Raw genomic sequence first — 19,423 nt, forward strand, 5'->3', positions numbered from 1 at the left:
TGGGAGTCATTATCCCAAAGGCAGGAAAGGAAGGTAGGCAACACGTTTAGGTCTGCATATTAATCCCATAGATACATATTGGGCTTGTTCTGGACAGATTTTGGCGAGAGTGATCCCTCTCTGCCTTAGTCGTGCTTGCAACCAAAGTCTTTCAAGATGTGTTCGTATTGTCATAGGAACAACTTTGTCCTTTTTTAACAGACTAAGGGAGATGTATCTATTTGACAAGCATTCCGTACAATAGAAATAAAGTATTTCCTTGTTTACTACGGCAAATCTACTGTTTTAAAGGCCAGAACACTCATTGATGGCCCACAGTGGTATCACCTCCTACACTGGTTTGATTGATGGGGGCAGGGCCTAGATTTTGGTTGGATGGATGGATCTCCAGGGGGAGGTAACAGGCTTTGAATGTCTTTTGAAATGTCATTCCGCTGACATCATCATTAGTTTAAGTGAAAGAAAGGCATTGTCAAGAAGAATTCAATGAAGGGAGTCCCAGGAAGTCATACCCACTCCACACGCACATACGTCCAGGCACGCATGCACTCACCCATTCCTCCCCAACAAACACACACTCAGAGGTTGTGTGTGGGAATGTGAATTCATGCTGCTAGTGATGAATTGTTTTCCTCTCTGGCTTCTGTGTCGAGTACCTTGGACGCATATTTTATGTCATTTGGTGGTGCTTTATTAATACACATTGTTTATTAATACACATTCGTTTTTTTGGAAATGTGTTTTTTGCATATCCCAACTCTCCCTGAGACACCCTTGGAGAGTGAGGTCACTGCCAGGGTCTACCGTTATCAACTGGGACCATTGGAGCAATTAAGGTTAAGTGCCTTAAAAAAATAGATGGACTAACCCAAACTTCTGGCTGATTTGAAGTTAAACTGCTTCTCCCTGTGTAACATCTTATTCTGAAGCACCAATCCAGCGTGGGTGAAATGATTCATGCCTGCTCCCCAAATTGGCAGCTTTCTTGTCTCTCTCTGCAACCTAGGGGTCATCTCACACACCTAAACACCTTCATCCTATTTTCTGAAGAGTTTGCTTTTTCAGAACTGTTTGTTGTCTGACATCCTGAAGCCTGGAGTGATCCCTCGGCTGTGAAAGTGGCCGGTGAGAGAGGTCACACATTTAAATGTTTTCACAATTGAAATGCTGTCTTGTTATAACGTGCATAACATAATATATAATATAACAAAGATAGCCATTCAGAAGTCAAGGATGTAGCCATTTCATAAATGAAGGGCTTTTCTGTAGGAAAATAACTGCCTCATTCCTGGTTATTGTTGCCATTATCAGTAATGTGATTAGGGATGCTGTATTGATAGACTGACTATCCTCGAGGGGTTAAAGAAACAAGGACTCAAAGCTGCTGTTCCTGTACCCCTCCTTTCCCCATCACCCCTCCTATCTCCCCACAGACGACTGCATCTCTGGGGTTAAAGAAAAACAATGGCAGAAAGTATTCACAAAGTATTCTGAAGGTATTCAGAGCCTTTGAATTTTTCCACAGCCTTCTTCGAAAATGTATTAAATTAAACATGTTCCTTATCAATCTACACACAATACCCCAAATTGACAAAGCAAAAACAGTTTTTTTAGAAAAATCAGTAATACCTACATTTACATAGGTATTCAGACCCTTTGCTATGAAAAAAATGACTGCATTATTGAAGGTCCCCAAGAACACAGTGGCCTCCATCATTCTTAAATGGAAGAAGTTTGGAACCACCAAGACTCTCCCTAGAGCTGGCCACACTGAGCAATCGGGGGAGAAGTTCCTTGGTCAGGGAGGAGACCAAGAACCCTATTTTAAATTCTTAATACATTTGCAACATTTACTAAAAACTTGTTTTTTGTTTTTTGACCAATAACCCAATGGTCACTCTGACAGAGCTCCAGAGTTCCTTTGTGAAGATGAGGGAACCTTCCAGAAGGACAACCATCTCTGCAGCATTCCACCATTCAGGCCTTTATGGAAGAGTGGCCAGACGGAAGATGCTCCAGAGCGCTCAGGACCTCAGACTGGGGCAAAGGTTCACCTACCAACAGGACCACGACTCTAAGCACACAGTGGCCAAGCCCGTGCCTGGACTTGAACCCTGTCAAACCTCTCTGTAGAGACCTGAAAATAGCTGTACAGCGACGCTCCCCATCCAACCTGACAGCGCTTGAGAGGATCTGCAGAGAAGAATGGAAGAAACTCCCCAAAAACTCCCGAAGGTCTGCCAAGCTTGTAGCGTCATACCCAAGAAGACTCGAGGCTGGAATTACTGCCAAATGTGCTTCAACAAAGTACTGAGTAAAAGGTCTGAATACTTATATAAATGTTACATTTCAGTTTTAGTTTTTATATACGTTTGCAAAAAAATCTACAAACCTGTTTTTGCTTTGTCATGATATTGTGTGTAGATTGTGTTTAAATTGATGAGAAAATGTAACTAAATGTGGAAAAAGTCAAGGGGTCTGAATATTTTCCGAATGCACTGAATGCATGCACCCACACTTTATCGCATTCAGTCCTTAATCGAAGTCCTATTCTACCTTAGCCTTATGTCCGGACCTAATCTCATCATTCTAGCCCCAGCATCGCAGCCCTAGTAGCCCAGCTACATCCATCCCTGCCCCGTGCTTGCCCTTGGTAGTGTTGATTTCGTGGGTCACGTGATGCATGGGGATGGGCTCTCTCGCTGGGACTGCCTTGTTTGTCAGAGCAGAGGGAGCATGTGTGACTACGTCTGTGTGTAAGAGAGAGAGATATAGGCTGCAGAGTGGAGGAGAGAGAGAAAAGTGAGGGGGGAGCGAGGGCAAGCGAGCGACAGCTAGAGTGAGCGAGAGACTGAGTGGAGGTGGGCGGGTGCATGTGGGTAAGTGTGAGACTGGAGACGTTGGTTGGGTTCAGTCAGACAGGAGCAGAGCGGAGCACAGCGTGTATGTATGCATGTGTATAGTTCACGTTGGCTGAGCCTGGATTCTGAGCCTGGCAGGAACAGGAAGACTTATCAGACAGACAGCGGATCGCATCGGTGGCCAGTGCTGGACGTTCGACACTGGACAGACAGGCAGACAGAGGGAGGCTGTAGCTCGGATGCGAGTGTCTGACGCGCTCCCTGTGGATAAAGAGCGACCTGTTTTGTGTTTTCTCATCCTACCTGACTGGTTTCTCTCTGATGTGTGCTGTGTAGCCCTGGACTAGCTGAGGAAATCAGAGGTATGCTCTCTATTTGTCTTTCATTTGAGAATGATGCTTTGGCTTCTGGGATTTAATGGCGGGGCGGGAATGGATGGCGAGGGAGAAAGAGAGTGAGGGGGGGGTTACTGTGCATCAGGCGGAACACATCAGTATAAGAGACAGAGGCAGGTCGCTGGCAGCAATAGCAGTGGAATGGTCATTCCGTGCGTCCGTCATACTTTTGTGTGCGTGTCGCTGGTGTGTGTGTTTGTCTGGTCTCTGGTGTGTGTGTCTGGTCTCTGGTGTGTGTGTCTGGTCTCTGGTGTGTGTGTCTGGTCTCTGGTGTGTGTGTCTGGTCTCTGGTGTGTGTGTCTGGCGGAGATGGCAGTGCTCTGACAGGGGGGCTGTATTATTAAACTGTGATCTGTTGACATGCCTGCTCCTGTTGGAGGCCATTATCTTCACCAGAGCTGGCTAGCAGCAGGGTTTCCTGCTAACCCCCTCTCCTCCTGCCCCCTCACCGTCTCCTTCTTTCTCTCTGCCTCTATCCATCTCTCTGTCGACTCTTCTCCTCCACTCCCTGGTGCTCTCTTTCCTTCCCTCTGTAAATGGATAGTTTTAAAGCCGTTCTTTCTCTTGCCCTCTGCTGCCGTGCTAGCCTTCGCTGAAGAAGCTTTTACTGGCTGAAGAAAAGAGCCATCGCAGGTATTTTAGTCAGGTTTCTGGGTAATTTAGCCTCAGTGGTCTTCAGGTTTTTCTTATTTTAATCCCCCCCTCCCCCGATATTTCCCCCTCCGCTCAAATCATTAAGGGCTGTAAACCGAGGCTTCGCAGAGGAAAATGGAGCGTGTCACAGGTTAAGAGAAAGGGCTGTTTTGGTCTCATTGTGTGTGGATGTGTCTGTCTCTCTCGGCACCATGAGCCTTTTTCAGCCAGCGATGTGAAAACAACAGCCCCCCCCCCCCATCCTCTCCATCATAAAACCTCTCTGATGGATGTTGCCAATCAATTTTAAGCCATAACAAAGCCTCTCGACCCCTTCCTCCTAAAACAGGGGTGGGGGAGTCAACTCAGTCCAGGGAGGCTGGAGCTCGAGGAATCTACCCCCCCCCCCCCCCCCCCCCCCCAAACCGCAGGGCAATATGTGGAGCGGTAAATGCTGGAATGGGCAGCCTGTGTGTTGTTGATTGACCCTTTGGTGGGACCGATGGTTGTGTCCCCTGTGGAGCTAGTAGCACGGGCACTGACCCCAGTCCTCCCCCGTTCTGCTGCCCCCGTACCCTGCACACACACACCATCACACACTAGTATCAGGCCAAGATGGAGATGTTTCTTATGCTACTGTACTGAGAATCTGCTAGCCTCTTTGTGTGCTGTCTGGAAAACCTGCATGAAAACATGCCTCAGTCAGTGATGTGAAACAACACATTGTGTGGTATCAGAAATGCTACTCGAATAGCCAAGTGTACTATTGTCAGTGGGTGAGTTACATGACCAAATATTTTTGTTCTGGTGCACATCTTCTTTCCTGGAAGTCAACATCGACAAGGTAGCTTTGTAACAAATCAAGTGGCAGGGCTGCTATTGCGGCTGAAACACAACATTTTAATTGGTGGCTTTACGGGCACATAGTCCATCTTAAATTCAATTCCTAACTCCTCGTGTTCTTCTTGCCATGGACAGAAGCATCGCTATGCAGTTGACCAACCGGTCTGCTGTAGGGAAATACTGTCCATCGCTAAAAAAACAATCTCATTTTGGCCCATTCATCCTTGGAAGAGAGATGTTAGTGTGCACAGCACATAGACACCGACTCACCCTCTCATGTTAGACGTGCACAGACTGAGAATAGAGACACGTTCACTCTAACCCACTCTAACGTATGCTATTTAAGGCAGAATAGCCCGACCAACATCCATCCAAGTTTCTACTGTTTAGTGGATACATTGTACTGCAGAGTGGGACTACTTTAAATAGTGCAGGATATATTGATTATAGCTATCAGGAATATACCAGTTATACATGTACAGATATGTACGCTGTCATAGTCATCTGTATGATCATTGAGAATAACCACAGAAGAAGCAAACTGTCTTACAGAGTTGTTCAGTAATCAGTGGCTGAATAGAAGAAGCTGACTCATGTTCCCTGAATCCCAGCTATAGGACACTAATTATAGGCTAGCCTTGGTTCCAAGACTATGAAGTCATTTTAATTGTTTCACATATCAGTGATTTGCTTCATTGTTTCTGCATAAGTGCTCTCTAAATGAATGGTATAGTGTTTCAGTGTAGTCTTGGGGCTTTGACGTTGTAGAGGCACGTGGATGCAGTTTGGTGTTTTGGCAGGAGAAGGATATGAGTTGACCAAAATGTAGAAACAGATAGACGCGGGCAGCCACATAGCCAGCTGGCCAATTTGAGGAGGACATTAGCACAAAGTGTGGGCAAAGAGAGTGGGCTGCTGACCGCCGTCGCCTCAGCGTCCTGCTTTATTCTACCAATGTCCACAAAAGGAGGGAGGGAGACTAGAGGGATGAGAGGGAGAAATGGAGAGAGAGAAGTGGAGAAGGAAACAAAAACATAAAGAGGAGGAATATCAAGATTAGAGAGAATAAAATAGAAGATGGAGAGGGAAAGAATGTATAGGACGAGAAATGTATAGAGAAGGAAAGGAGAGAGAGGATGAGGGAGAAATAGATGGAGAGGGATAAAGAGCGAGCACCACAAGCCTATCCACTGGGTGATGCTCATAGAAAATGTAATCAAGCTTTACAGATAATTTCCTTCCAACTTAGCAAAAACATATCTGTATATCTGCACGGATTAGTTTTCTCATACGCAATGATGGATCTCTGGCTTTTACATTGTGGTAAAGAGAATACTCCCTTTCTTTCTGTATATAATCATAAACTCCAATTCTAGCCAGTCTCAACATTCGCTAGGGCTTTCTTTGTTTCCTCTTTAGCCAACAACTAGCTCAATCTGCTCTTTCAATCCGCTCTTTCTTCTGTCCTGAAAGACTGGCACACCAGCACACCAGCAGAGTAAGAATAGAACACTATTATTAGAACAATAATAATGAATCATTGCCAAACACATTTACAATGGCCTACTTTTCACCATGGCACATATTGGATCACTATCATGGATAGCACATTTGTCTTTTTCTCCACTTTCTGGAGCCCTATTTGTATGTTAACACTAGACTGTGTTTTCAGGCTATTATTACCTCTAACATGGTCCTGGCTCCATGGCCTGGGCTGCCTGCTAGTTAATGTTTTTCTATTTGAATGCTGAAGGCTTTAGCTTCTGAAGCATTCTGACAAAACAACTGATAGATCATAGCCATAGCCTTGTGCGCCAAGAGGAATGAATACTGGAAAGGGCCAATTAATGACTGACTCGTTGGTGTATTTTAACCATGTAATTGAAATACATTTAGTTCAATTATGAGAGATTGGGAGGGAGATGAGGGGCAGGTGATGTATAATAACGTCTTCCAGCAACAACTGCGTTGCGGATTATCACTGGCTGCACTGTTTCTATAGGCCTTTGATCCCAATCAGCTCTGACCGAACAGGGGAACTAGTCTAGTTAAAGCTGGAATCCACATTAGCGGAAACAGCGCCACTGGTCGCCCTCGGCTCATTTGCTATTGTTTTTGTTTTGTTTATGAAAGTTGTAGATGAGTGTCCAGCGCCGTGGTAAAAAAATAATGGTAGCACATCCACGTCCAAGGGGAAAAAAACATCTTTGTTGAAATATCACAAACGAACATGGCAGTTTCACCTCAGTTTTAAATGAATACATAAGTGCTGTGCTATATTTGGGGAGTAACTGGCTGTGTTTGGTTAAAGGGAGACCTGTCTGTTCAGGTCAGGTGTGTAATTACCAAATGCTGGCTAAACATGGGTGTTGACACAGGTAATAGTTTATGGTCTTTCTGTCTGGAGCTGTATTGATTCCTGTAGCAGAGTGGCTGGGATATACATGAGGGGCCTACCTATTGTATTAAAAGCACCTCTGTTGCATTATTCACACACACACTCAGAATTCGCTGCTTCAAGTTCAGTAGCCTTCCTCTCCTAGTTGGGCGTGCGAGGTCAAGTGGGCCTACAGTATATGTGTGGTCTCAATGAAATGGATAGGCTGCCTATGCATGGGCGGAGAAACACGTGGAAGTTATCTTCCCAAGGAAATGAACTTAAATATAGTTTACTACTTAATAAATATTGAAAATGGAAAGAAGGGGAGGGCACTCAGCCAATGTGAGTCGAGGTGCAATCCAAAAATGATAATTGAAAAGGTGCAACGTGCGTACCGTAGTTAAGGAGCCTTTTCAATAATTATTGATTACCCATTTATTTCCTCTGCCTGTTATAATCATCCCGCTCCTTAAAGGTAGACTTTATCCTATATGCAAAACATAGCTCAAGAGAGTGTCCACTCTCATCATTCTTGCTGCTTTAAGTTCAGTAGCCACACATCTCCTTTCCTACAGTAGTTGGGCGTGCGAGTGGTCTCTATCAAATAGGGTTAGGGGATAGCTAGTCAGTTAACCCAACCCCTCTGAATCAGAGCGGTGCAGGGGGCTGCCTTAATCTACTTCCACAGCACCCAGGTACCAGTTGGTGTTGGGAGTTAACTGCCTTGATACATTTTTCCACCTTCCCTGTTCTGGAATTTGAACCAGCAACCATTTGGTTACTGGCCCACCGCTTTTAACCCGCTAAGCTACTTTTTTATTTATTTATTTTTTACTTTTATTTAACTAGGCAAGTCAGTTAAGAACAAATTCTTATTTTCAATGACGGCCTAGGAACAGTGGGTTAACTGCCTGTTCATGGGCAGAACGACAGATTTGTACCTTGTCAGCCCGGGGATTTGAACTTGCAACCTTCCGGTTACTAGTCCAATGCGCTAACCACTAGGCTACCCTGCCGCTGACAAATAAGCTATAGCCTATGCATTGGCGGAGAAGCACGGGACAGTTATCATTGCAAGGAAATGAACTTCCTAAATACAGTATGTTTTGGTTATAGTTTACTACATTGTCCAGAAATAAATATTGATCACTCTGAAAAGTGTCCCGCTCCTAAAAGGTAGGCTATATGCAAAAATGTCCAACTCTGCTCTCTTCAAACTACATCTAGCCTATTGGCTGATATAGCCAAGTAATACCTATTGCCTAATATAATGGGCCGTGTGAGAATCTCTGGTCATTTAACCTATTCATTAAGTCACTTTTTTGCGCATTTTGATATTGCTGGGAGCATGGCTAGCAAGCGAACTGCATCACATATTAACTAAAATAACATTGTGGAACTGTGGTTGTGTTCTGGCCCAGTTATTGCAGTAGCAGGTGGTAGTCGGACAGAAATCCATCAGGGGAGAAGCGGGTAAGGTAGGAAAAGCTGTGGGTGCAGGCAGGAGCGGGATGAATAACTCAGTCCCACGTAGACCTCTAGCGCACGCATATACATACACACACACACACACACTTCAGTGTCCTTCCCTTTGCTTCCCCACTCTAGTGATTCATTTCAACTAGCCTGGTTCCTCCAGTATACACACTGCTGCCGACCCTGCTGTAACTCTCTTCACCTCTGAACCATGGAGGAGCTCTACCGTCAGATAGTCACGTCTGGGTGTCTGTCATTCTTGGATACATAGGGAGAGGAGCAGGGGGATCTCACAGTAATCTCTGGGGGGAGAGAGGTCGTCCTCCTAGTTTGTCCAGTAAACACTGGAAGTCAGCAAATCTGGCTGTTTAGAGCACAGCAAACAGAGCTGTTTTCATCTGAGCTCAGCTCACCAGCAGCAGGCAACAGTAGCCTCACCACGCCTGGTCTCCTCTGGGTCCAGATATGAAGGATTCACCCCAGACAAAACTAAAGACTGTTTGACCACTAATGTAGGCGACAGTATTCAGCACATTCTGTTCGTTTTTTACATTGAATATTTAAGGACTTGGACATTGTGCCAGTGGGTTGTTGCAATATTAAGTCATGGCTGCCCGTTTCTTTGGAAGATCTCTGGATCTCATTTAATTGAATTTTACCTTAAGCCAGTTAAGAACAAATTCTTATTTACAATGGCGGCCTACCCAAAACATATCTATGGGACTCCCAATCACAGCTGGCCTGTGATGCAGCCTGGATTTGAACCAGAGACTGCAGTGACACCTCTTGCACTGAGATGCAGTGCCTTAGACCACTGCACCACTCAGGAGCCCATTTGTTCTCAAGGAGGAAGACAAGCAGTCAATAATACGATGGCGGAGTGTGTCTCACTGTTTCTGTTCTGTCACAGTGAAGTCGGCCAAGAAGTCAAACTGTGTTGCCCTTGTGGGCTGAATGTAGGTTGCAGCTGAAATCCAAGCCCAGGTTCAATGGGGATATGTAGGCCCGGGGTGCTTCACTGCTCTAGGGAACGGAGCTGTGGAGAGAGGAAATAAACCCTTTTTTATTATTATTATTTTTTACACTCAGCTATTTTTAGAGCCTGGGTTGTGAGCAGCAGCGTGCCTCCACAACCTCCTTTTGCCTTTCTGATGTGTTTTGAACCGTGATGATCAAAACACGGCTGATTTTAGAGCGCCATGTGTTTGCCTCAGTGGTGCTGTCTCTGTCAGTGCAGAGATGGGCTATAAGTTTTAAAACAGGTGATTTGAATGTAATCTTCTCCTCGCCAGTCGTTCATCGGCCGAGAGAATGTATAATGTTGTCATGTTAATGAGTCCTAGAATAATGTATTTATTTTTGTCTTGCAATCAAGTCCAAGCCTCACAAATGTCAGTGTTGAAAAGATCTGAGTCAATTGTGCCAGCCGAAGAGAGAGCAGAGGCTCTCTAAAATAGTCATCAATTACATATGCATGAGGCCCTTGGATTAGTCTGCCAGAACAGCAGTTCAGTGGCGACCAAAAGGCAGAGGTTCGTTGACTTGAATCCCCATCACTGAGGGCATTGAAGTGATCCATTTCATTGGACAAGGCACAAGATAAAGTGTTTATTTTTAAGTACAGTACGTGAGGAGTTTGTTCCACTCAACACAGGACACATTCCCACCTTTGATTTATTCCCACAGCCAGAGGTGGGCTGCAAGCCTCCATTGTTTAGTGGATTAGAGGTAGAGAGGACCGTTTATAGGAGGCTGCCTGGTTGGTTCTGTGTACTCAGACTCTCACTGTTGTTTCCTGCTGGACAGACAGACAGAGGGACAAATACATAAATGTCTTCCTGTGAACATGCTCTCGGGCAAGGGTGGATCAGTAATAAGATTGTGAGGCGCGAGGGGAGACCGGTCTGGCCTTTCTGAATTGAATCAACACCTCCGTTCCTCTGTCCCACTCCCCAGCCCACACTTCCTACCCCACACCTGTCTACCCAATCTTACTCCACACTGTCATGCCTGGGAGGGAGACCCAGAGGATATGGGGCAGTCTGAGATTGGGAGTGGGGAGGGTGGGAGTGGAACTAGGGTCAGTGATGGTGAACTGGATAGACACATAGGGTTGTGTGTGATGGTTAGCACTTCATTGGAGATGACAGGGGTAAGACTGTAGACTGTTGATCAGTGGTCTCCAACAGGTCGATTGCAAATTAAATCAAATATATTGGTCACACACACATATTTAGCAGATGTTATTGCGGGTGTAGCGAAATGCTTGTGTTCCTAGCTCCAACAGTACAGTACAGTAGTATTAAGAAATGTATAAATATTAGGACAAGCAGTGTGTAGAGTAGAATACAATACACTACCATTCAAAAGTTTGGGGTCACATAGAAATGTCATTGTTTTTGAAAGAAAAGCAAAAAAAATTGTCCATTAAAATTACATCAAATTGACTATTGTAGCTGGAAACTGAATATTTTTCATGGAATATCTACATAGGCGTATAGCTGAAAACTGTTGTTTTGATTAAAGAAGCAATAAACGGGCCTTTTTTTAAGACTAGTTGAGTATCTGGAGCATCAGCATTTGTGGGTTTGTTTACAGACTCAAAATGGCCAGAAACAAAGACCTTTCTTCTGAAACTCGTCAGTCTATCCTTGTTCTGAGAAATGAAGGGTATTCCATGTGAGAAATTGCCAAGAAACGGATGATCTCGTACAATGCTGTGTACTGTACTATTCCCTTTACAGAACAGCGCAAACTGGCTCTAACCAGAATAGAAAGAGGAGTGGGAGGCCCCGGTGCACAACTGAGCAAGAAGACAAGTACATTAGAGTGTCTAGTTTGAGAAACAGACGCCTCACAAGTTCTCAACTGGCGGCTTTAATAAATAGTACCGCAAAACACCAGTCTCAACGTCAACAGTGAAGAGGCGACTCCGGGATGCTGGCCTTCTAGTTTTATTACTTCTTTAATCAGAACAACAGTTTTCAGCTGTGCTAACATAATTACAAAAGGGTTTTGTAATGATCAATTAGCCTTTTCAAATTATAAATTTGCCGTTTCCAGGCCTGTAGTCTACAATAGTAATTTACACTGTCTACACTGTATTTCTGATCAATTCTGATCAATTTGATGTTTTTTTAATGGACACAAAATGTGCTTTTCTTTCAAAAACATGGACATTTCTAAGTTGCCCCAAACTTTTGAACGGTAGTTTACATATTTCGTAAGTAATGCATAGGGTTCCACTATTAAAGTGACCAGTGATTCCATGTCTATGTATATAGGGCAGCAGCCTCTAAGGTGCAGAGTTGAGTAACCGGGTGGTAGCCGGCTAGTGATGGCTATTTATCAGTCTGATGGCGTTGATATAGAAGCTGTTTTTCAGTCTCTCGGTCTCTTGGTCCCAGATAGCGGGGTGAACAGGCTGTGGCTCAGGTGGCAGATGTCCTTGATGATCTTTTTGGCCTTCCTGTGACATCGGGTGCTGTAGGTGTCCTGGAGGGCAGGTGGTGCAGTTGCCTTACCAGGTGGTGATACAGCCCGACAAGATGCTCTCAATTGTGCATCTGTAAAGGTTTGTGAGGGTCTTGGAGGCCAAGTCAAATTTCTTCAGCCTCCTGATGTTGAAGAGGCGCTGTTGCACCTTCTTCACCACACTGTCTGAGTGAGTAGACCATTTCAGATTGTAAGTGATGTGTACGCCGAGGAACTTGAAGCTTTCCACCTTCTCCACTGCGGTCCTGTTGATGTGGATAGAGGTATGCGCCCACTGCTGTTTCCTGACGTCCACGATCAGCTCCTTCATTTTGTTTGATGTTGAGGGAGTAGTTATTTTCCTGGCACCACTCCACCAGGGCCCTTCCCTCCTCCCTGTAGGCTGTCTAGCCTACTACTATTGTGTCGTCTGCAAACTTGATTATTGAGTTGGAAGAGTCTGTGGCCACGCAGTCATTGGTGAGCAGGGAGTACAGGAGAGGGCTGAGTATGCGCCCTTGTGGGACTCCTGTGCTGAGGATCAGCAAAGTGGAGGTATTGTTTCCTACCTTCACCACCTGGGGGCGGCCCATCAGCAAGTCCAGGACCCAGTTGCACAGGGCGGGGTTCAGACCTAGGGCCCGAGTTTAATGATGAGCTTGAAGGGTACTATGGTGTTAAAGAATGAGCTATAGTCAATGAACAGCATTCTTACAAAGGTATTCCTCTTGTCCAGATGGGATAGGGCAGTGCGATGGTGATTGCATCGTCTGTGGATCTATTGGGGAGGTATGCAAATTCAAGTGGGTCTAGTGTGTCAGGGAAGGTAGCGGTGATATAATCGTTAACTAGTCTCTCAAAGCACTTCACTTCAGAAGTGAGTGTACGGGGCGATGGTAATTTAGTTCAGTTACATTTGCTTTCTTGGGTACAGGAACAATGGTGGACATCTTGAAGCAAATGGGAACAGCAGACTGGGATAGGGAGAGATTGATTATGTCCGTAAAAATACTTGAGCCAGCTGGTCTGCGCATACTCTGAGGACGCCGTGGCTAGGGATGCCGTCTGGACCGGCAGCCCTGCGAGGGTTAACACACTAACTCATGTAGGTCAATGAGAACGAGAGCCCACAGTCCTTGGGAGATGGCCATGTCGGTGTTATCCTCAAAGCAGGCAAAAAAGGTGTTCAGCTTGTCCAGGAGCACGACGTTAGTGTCTGCGACATGGCTGGTTTTCCCTTTGTAATCCGTAATTGTCTGTTAACCCTGCCACATACGTCTCATGTCTGAGCTGTTAAATTGCGACTCCAATTTGTCTCTGTACTGACATTTTGCCTGTTTGATTGCCTTATGGAGGGAATAACTACACTGTTTGTATTCTACCATATTCCCAGTCACCTTGCCATGGTTAAATGCGGTGTTTCGTGCTTTCAGTTTTGCGCGAATGCTGCCATTTATCCATGGTTTTTGGTTTGGGAGGGTTTTAATAGTCATATGTGGGAATAACATCCCCTATACACTTCCTGATGAACTCAGTCACCGTGTCCGTGTATAGGTCAATGTTATTCTCACAGGCTACCTAGAACATATCCCAGTCCGATTGTTTTGATCAATCTTGAAGAGTGGATTCTGATTGGTCAGACCAACGGTACTTCCTGTTCGGGTTTGTGCCAATAAAAAGGGAGGAGCAAAATGGAATTTGCCTAAGGGAGGGAGGGCCTTGTAGGCATCCCGGAAGGGGGAGTAGCAGTGGTCGAAACGTTTTTCCAGTCAATCAAGTAACCTCTCACTCTGAGCTTTCAGTGTTGTTGTTTATGTATGTAGCTAGTGAGCTAAGCTGTAGCCATAGCAATGTCTTTTAAAAGGAGAGAACTCACAAATGTGAAAATTCTGGATGTTTTTTTTAATTCTGGCGTTCCGTCAATATATTCCCTCCAAAAGGCACAGGTTTAGGGTCAAGTTCTCTGTCATGTGCAACGTGAAGACAGGATTTGTCCAGGAAATTATAGTTTACACAGGGTCCACCACTGACATCCAACATTAAGAGGGGCTTGGGGTGTCCGAGTCCGTGGCTCCTTATCTCAGTAAGGGACACACTTTGTATGTGCTCTCCAACAGCACAGGGGCCTGTGGCACAGTCAGGTCGAACAGGAAGGGGATGCCGGTATTGGATGCAGAAAGGGGAGGTGGAGTTCAAGGAGAACAGTCAACAGCTGGCAGCAAAGTGGCATGACAAACCAGACGTCCATGTCCTGTCCATACAGCAACTATGTCGGCCACAGGGAAGGTGGACCACCTGACGGGAGAGAGAAATATCAAACCAGACTGTGTGCTTGACTATAAACTCAAAATGGGGGCAGTGGATAAGGCGGACATGATAAACAGCTTTGTGGAATGCACTCAGAAAACGACCAAGTGGTATAAGAAGATATTTTTCCATGTGATCGCCACCGCCCTCAATAGCCACATAGTTCACCGCCAAGTAACAGGTGAGATGATTACTGAACAAGGGATTTTTTGTAATTGGACGTACAGTTCACATGCAAATCACATACAGAACTATTAACTTAAGGCACTTACTTTGATAGAAACGCAGCTTGGATTTGAACCAGGATGTCTGTAGTGACGCCTCTAGCACTAATATGCTGTGCCATAGACCGCTGCGCCACTTGGGAGTCATAAGGACAGCGTAGCTTCAAATTACAACACAAGCTAATACATATCTGACACAATTAGCATTGTTTTAGAGAGCTAATAGAATAATGTAGCTAGCTACATAAGCACGATTGAATATAACACCATAAAGGTTATGAAATGAGTAACATTACCTTGCGTGTCTGCGGCTATAAGGAATATACACAAATATATTATGCTCCATACATACAGTGAGCTACAGTAGAAACGACCTACATAAACTATTATAATGTAATAAGGCACTTACTGTGATAGAAACGCACACATTTCCAAAGTTATTATTGGTAACGGAAACAATGACAGCGATGTGGGCAGACGGAAAATGTGAACAGGTGTGTGCAGATCCTGTTCTGACGGGACATGCGCAAATGTCTGCAGACTTGAACTGCATAAACACTTTCAAAGTGCTTGGGGAATTTTGTCCGGGTCAGAAATGTCTTAAAAACAAACAAAAAAATCTGCAAAAGTAAAAATGACTTTATGTGAATGAATGAGGCAGAACACACCTAAATTCAAACTGTTCTTAGGAAATAAAAACTTGTTAGAAAATAATTTGAAATTGACAAGTTGAAAACAGCCTATAAATAAAAACAGGCTGCATGCCTTGGTTTGGTGGCAGTACTGTTCCGTAACAATGGCATTCTGGAATGGAGAGAACGTTCTGGGGCGACCGTTAAAGATATTTGGAACTCACACATGAAAGGGTAAAATGTGAACTGCTTACCTGATTTGTTTAACACTTTTTTGTTGTTGGTTACTACATGATTCCATACAGTATGTGTTATTTAATAGTTTTGATGTCTACACAATTATTCTACAATGTACAAAATAGTAAAAAGAAAGAAAAACCCTTCAACCAGCTTCACCTGGAATGCTTTTCAAACAGTCTTGAAGGAGTTCCCACATATGCTGAGCACTTGTTAGCTGATTTTCCTTCCCTCTGCGGTCCTACTCTTCCCAACCATCTCAGTTGGTTTGAGGTTGTGTGATTGTGGAGGCCAGGTCATCTGATGCATCATTCCATCACTCTCATTCTTGGTCAAATAGCCCTTAGCCAGCCTGGAGGTGTGTTTGAATTCAGATATGACTCAGAACATCTAATGTTGTTTCTCTAATGAAGAATTGTAATTGAGAGTGAAAAACGAAACAAATATCTAAAACCAGGAAAAAACTATTTGGGAAAATGTAAAACTTTATTTAGTATAAAAAAATCATGGATGTCATAGGGTCCCCCTTAGAGTTGTTTATTAACCATTGTTTTACCAGATATGTTGACAGAAAATATAGTGCTCATAACGTTTATTTTTTTTAATTAGCTCTCACGCTAGAAAAGGTTAGAGACCCCTGCTGTAGATAATTGATTGTCTGTGAGGTAGCTAGCTGAGGTTAGTGATGGCATGTATCCATTGTGGTTAAGGTGTCATGGTGATGTCACCTTCATAGCACCCAGCTCATGATAACTGGAGGGATGCGTGCAGGCCAAGGGATGACATATTGATTTTGAAACTTTACCGCTATTTTGGGGTTGATAATAGGTTAATGAGGCTAGCTGTTCAGGGATGATTGTGTATGTTGGGAGCAGTGACATGGGGTTGTGGTCAGGTCACTGGCTATGGGGAGGATTAGGCCAGGCCAGGATACTGATGCTGAACAGCAGAGGTATCCAGCCTTTCACAGTGATACAGTGGGGCAAAAAAGTATTTAGTCAGCCACCAATTGTGCAAGTTCTCCCACTTAAAAAGATGAGAGAGGCCTGTAATTTTCATCATAGGTACACTTCAACTATGACAGACAAAATGAGGGAAAAAAAACACGGACTTTCAACTCCCTCCAAAGATTTTCTATGGGGTTGAGATCTGGAGACTGGCTAGGCCACTCCAGGACCTTGAAATGCTTCTTACGAAGCCACTCCTTCATTGCCCGGGCGGTGTGTTTGGGATCATTGTCATGCTGAAAGACCCAGCCACGTTTCATCTTCAATGCCCTTGCTGGAGGTTTTCGCTCAAAATCTCACGATACATGGCCCCATTCATTCTTTCCTTTACACGGATCAGTCGTCCTGGTCCCTTTGCAGAAAAACAGCCCCAAAGCATGATGTTTCCACCCCCATGCTTCACAGTAGGTATGGTGTTCTTTGGATGCAACTCAGCATTCTTTGTCCTCCAAACACGACGAGTTGAGTTTTTACCAAAACGTTATATTTTGGTTTCATCTGACCATATGACATTCTCCCAATCTTCTTCTGGATCATCCAAATGCTCTCTAGCAAACTTCAGACGGGCCTGGACATGTACTGGCTTAAGCAGGGGGACACGTCTGGCACTGCAGGATTTGAGTCCCTGGCGGCGTAGTGTGTTACTGATGGTAGGCTTTGTTACTTTGCTCCCAGCTCTCTGCAGGTCATTCACTAGGTCCCCCCGTGTGGTTTTGGGATTTTTGCTCACCGTTCTTGTGATCATTTTGACCCCACGGGGTGAGATCTTGCGTGGAGCCCCAGATCCAGGGAGATTATCAGTGGTCTTGTATGTCTTCCATTTCCTAATAATTGCTCCCACAGTTGATTTCTTCAAACCAAGCTGCTTACCTATTGCAGATTCAGTCTTTCCAGCCTGGTGCAGGTCTACAATTTTGTTTCTGGTGTCCTTTGACAGCTCTTTGGTCTTGGCCATAGTGGAGTTTGGAGTGTGACTGTTTGAGGTTGTGGACAGGTGTCTTTTATACTGATAACAAGTTCAAACAGGTGCCATTAATACAGGTAACGAGTGGAGGACAGAGGAGCCTCTTAAAGAAGAAGTTACAGGTCTGTGAGAGCCAGAAATCTTGCTTGTTTGTAGGTGACCAAATACTTATTTTCCACCACAATTTGCAAATAAATTCATTAAAAATCCTACAATGTGATTTTCTGGATTTTTTTTCTCATTTTGTCTGTCATAGTTGAAGTGTACCTATGATGAAAATTACAGGCCTCTCTCATCTTTTTAAGTGGGAGAACTTATATTTGGTCACATACACATATCTAGCATATCTAACAATACACAGCAAAACACACACATCTAAAGTAAAATAATGCAATTAAGAAAGGACACACGTGTGTGTGTGATGTGTGTGGTGTGTGTGTGATGTGTGTGTGAATTTCTGGGGGGATGTTGCTTTTTAAAGCCCATTAGGTGATTTTTTTTTCCTTGTTTGGCCCTGGACCATGCCATTTGGCGGCCACACCCCTCCCCTTAGCAATGGGGAAGCTACAGATGTGAGTGTATGAACAGCTGCTGATTGTGATGATAAGTGTTTCCTCTGTTAACCTTTGGAGCGTTACAGGCCTGTGTGCGCCCCATCATGCTGTGCTCCTGTTTCCACCGGTGGCACAGTCTGGGGGTGGGCTAGGGGTCCGTGTATGGGTGACTGGGCTTTTCACCGGTGGAAAAAGGAGCACGGCATGGTGCGCACACATACAGTCACGTATTAGGGTATTATTTTAGACAGTATTGCAGGATTACTTTTTCCCTAGTTGGCCAGTCCTGTGCCAAAACTTCACATTGTCACTTTTCTGGCATCCAGAGCAATCAGAATCATATGGAAAATGCTATCAACTGGAGTATGAGTAAATTAAGCTCTCAATGTCAGTGGAGACTGAGGCTGGCTTATGAGTGATTGGCATTCCAGGGTCGTCCTTACCAGCAGAAAATGTCTCACTGCATGCAATGTAAGCCTGCAACACTCACTGCCCTACTCCATACACACAATGTTAATCAGTGTACATTGTTTGTGTGGAAATGCATGTCTGCATTATGCTTAATACAATATGCTAATGTTGTAGTATATAAATAACTGTTACCATGGTAAATAGTGCATTAGAGTGGACAGCTTCTCAGTATTTAAAGCCTTATCATCAATCAAGCTGTATTACTAATGATATTACCCCACTGATGATTCTCAACAATCCCTCTAGCCATGCGTTAACGTTAGGCTGTTGCTTGCATCAAATCTCAAAGGGCTTATTGTGTGTTGATTGGTGGTTTATGCTAACTGTGTAAAGGTTAGTTTGGGCCTCTCTCCAGTGTTCCTCCGGGTTTGTGAGGTCAGGCTGGAACAGAAGAGGTCTGTGCTGTCGTTTTACTCGTTAAAGCGATTCTCTGAGGAGCTTTGAAGGACTTTCTCTTCCACAGCAGACATCAATGGGGCTTTTGTGTGGTACAGGGAATTAATTAACTCGATAGGAATGACAGTGTTCTAATCATCTGGCTGAGAGGCTGGCTATTCTGGCCTGGAAATACAGGTCACAACTCACACTTCCTGTTTGTCTCTGAGTGGAGCCGTGTGATTGGCGGGATGAGTCAACAGCACTACTGAGTCTGCTTTGGTAGCAGAACAGTCATCCTGGGTGAAGCCTCCACCAAGGTCAACACTACATATGTACTGTCTCCATGGGTTCCTCTGATAGAGATCAGCCATTGTTTGAGGGTTTGTCTTACGCATCGATTTTCCCTCACTAGAAGAAAGATGAGTTAGTTTGCACTGAGGGTGGAGGAGATGTGAATCGCCGACCACAGTGACGTCGTACACAAGTTACATTGAACACAATTTACAGAGGAGCAATCCCATAATGTGACATCTCCTGTAAGTCACAGCTGTGGCTACAGGGGAGAGGATATTGAAGAAGTGATTGAG

At 44.6% G+C, this 19,423-nt stretch overlaps 1 protein-coding gene across 8 annotated transcripts in view; it reads left to right on the forward strand.

Annotated features, from left to right (window-relative positions):
• The window catches only part of magi1b (membrane associated guanylate kinase, WW and PDZ domain containing 1b), a 201,436-nt gene that overhangs the window by 125,681 nt on the left and 56,332 nt on the right, over positions 1-19,423 (forward strand). The window contains exon 1 of one of the 8 annotated variants that reach the window (XM_036983453.1): positions 2,813-3,223. The exons of the other annotated variants lie outside the window; for them this stretch is intronic. The gene's annotated coding sequence lies outside the window, so the exon portion shown is untranslated. Of the gene's footprint in view, positions 1-2,812; positions 3,224-19,423 lie in introns of those variants that run through there. 8 annotated transcript variants of the gene reach the window in all.

This window comes from Oncorhynchus mykiss, chromosome 7 (genome assembly GCF_013265735.2).
Source record: "Oncorhynchus mykiss isolate Arlee chromosome 7, USDA_OmykA_1.1, whole genome shotgun sequence".
Classification (NCBI taxonomy): Eukaryota; Metazoa; Chordata; class Actinopteri; order Salmoniformes; family Salmonidae; genus Oncorhynchus; species Oncorhynchus mykiss.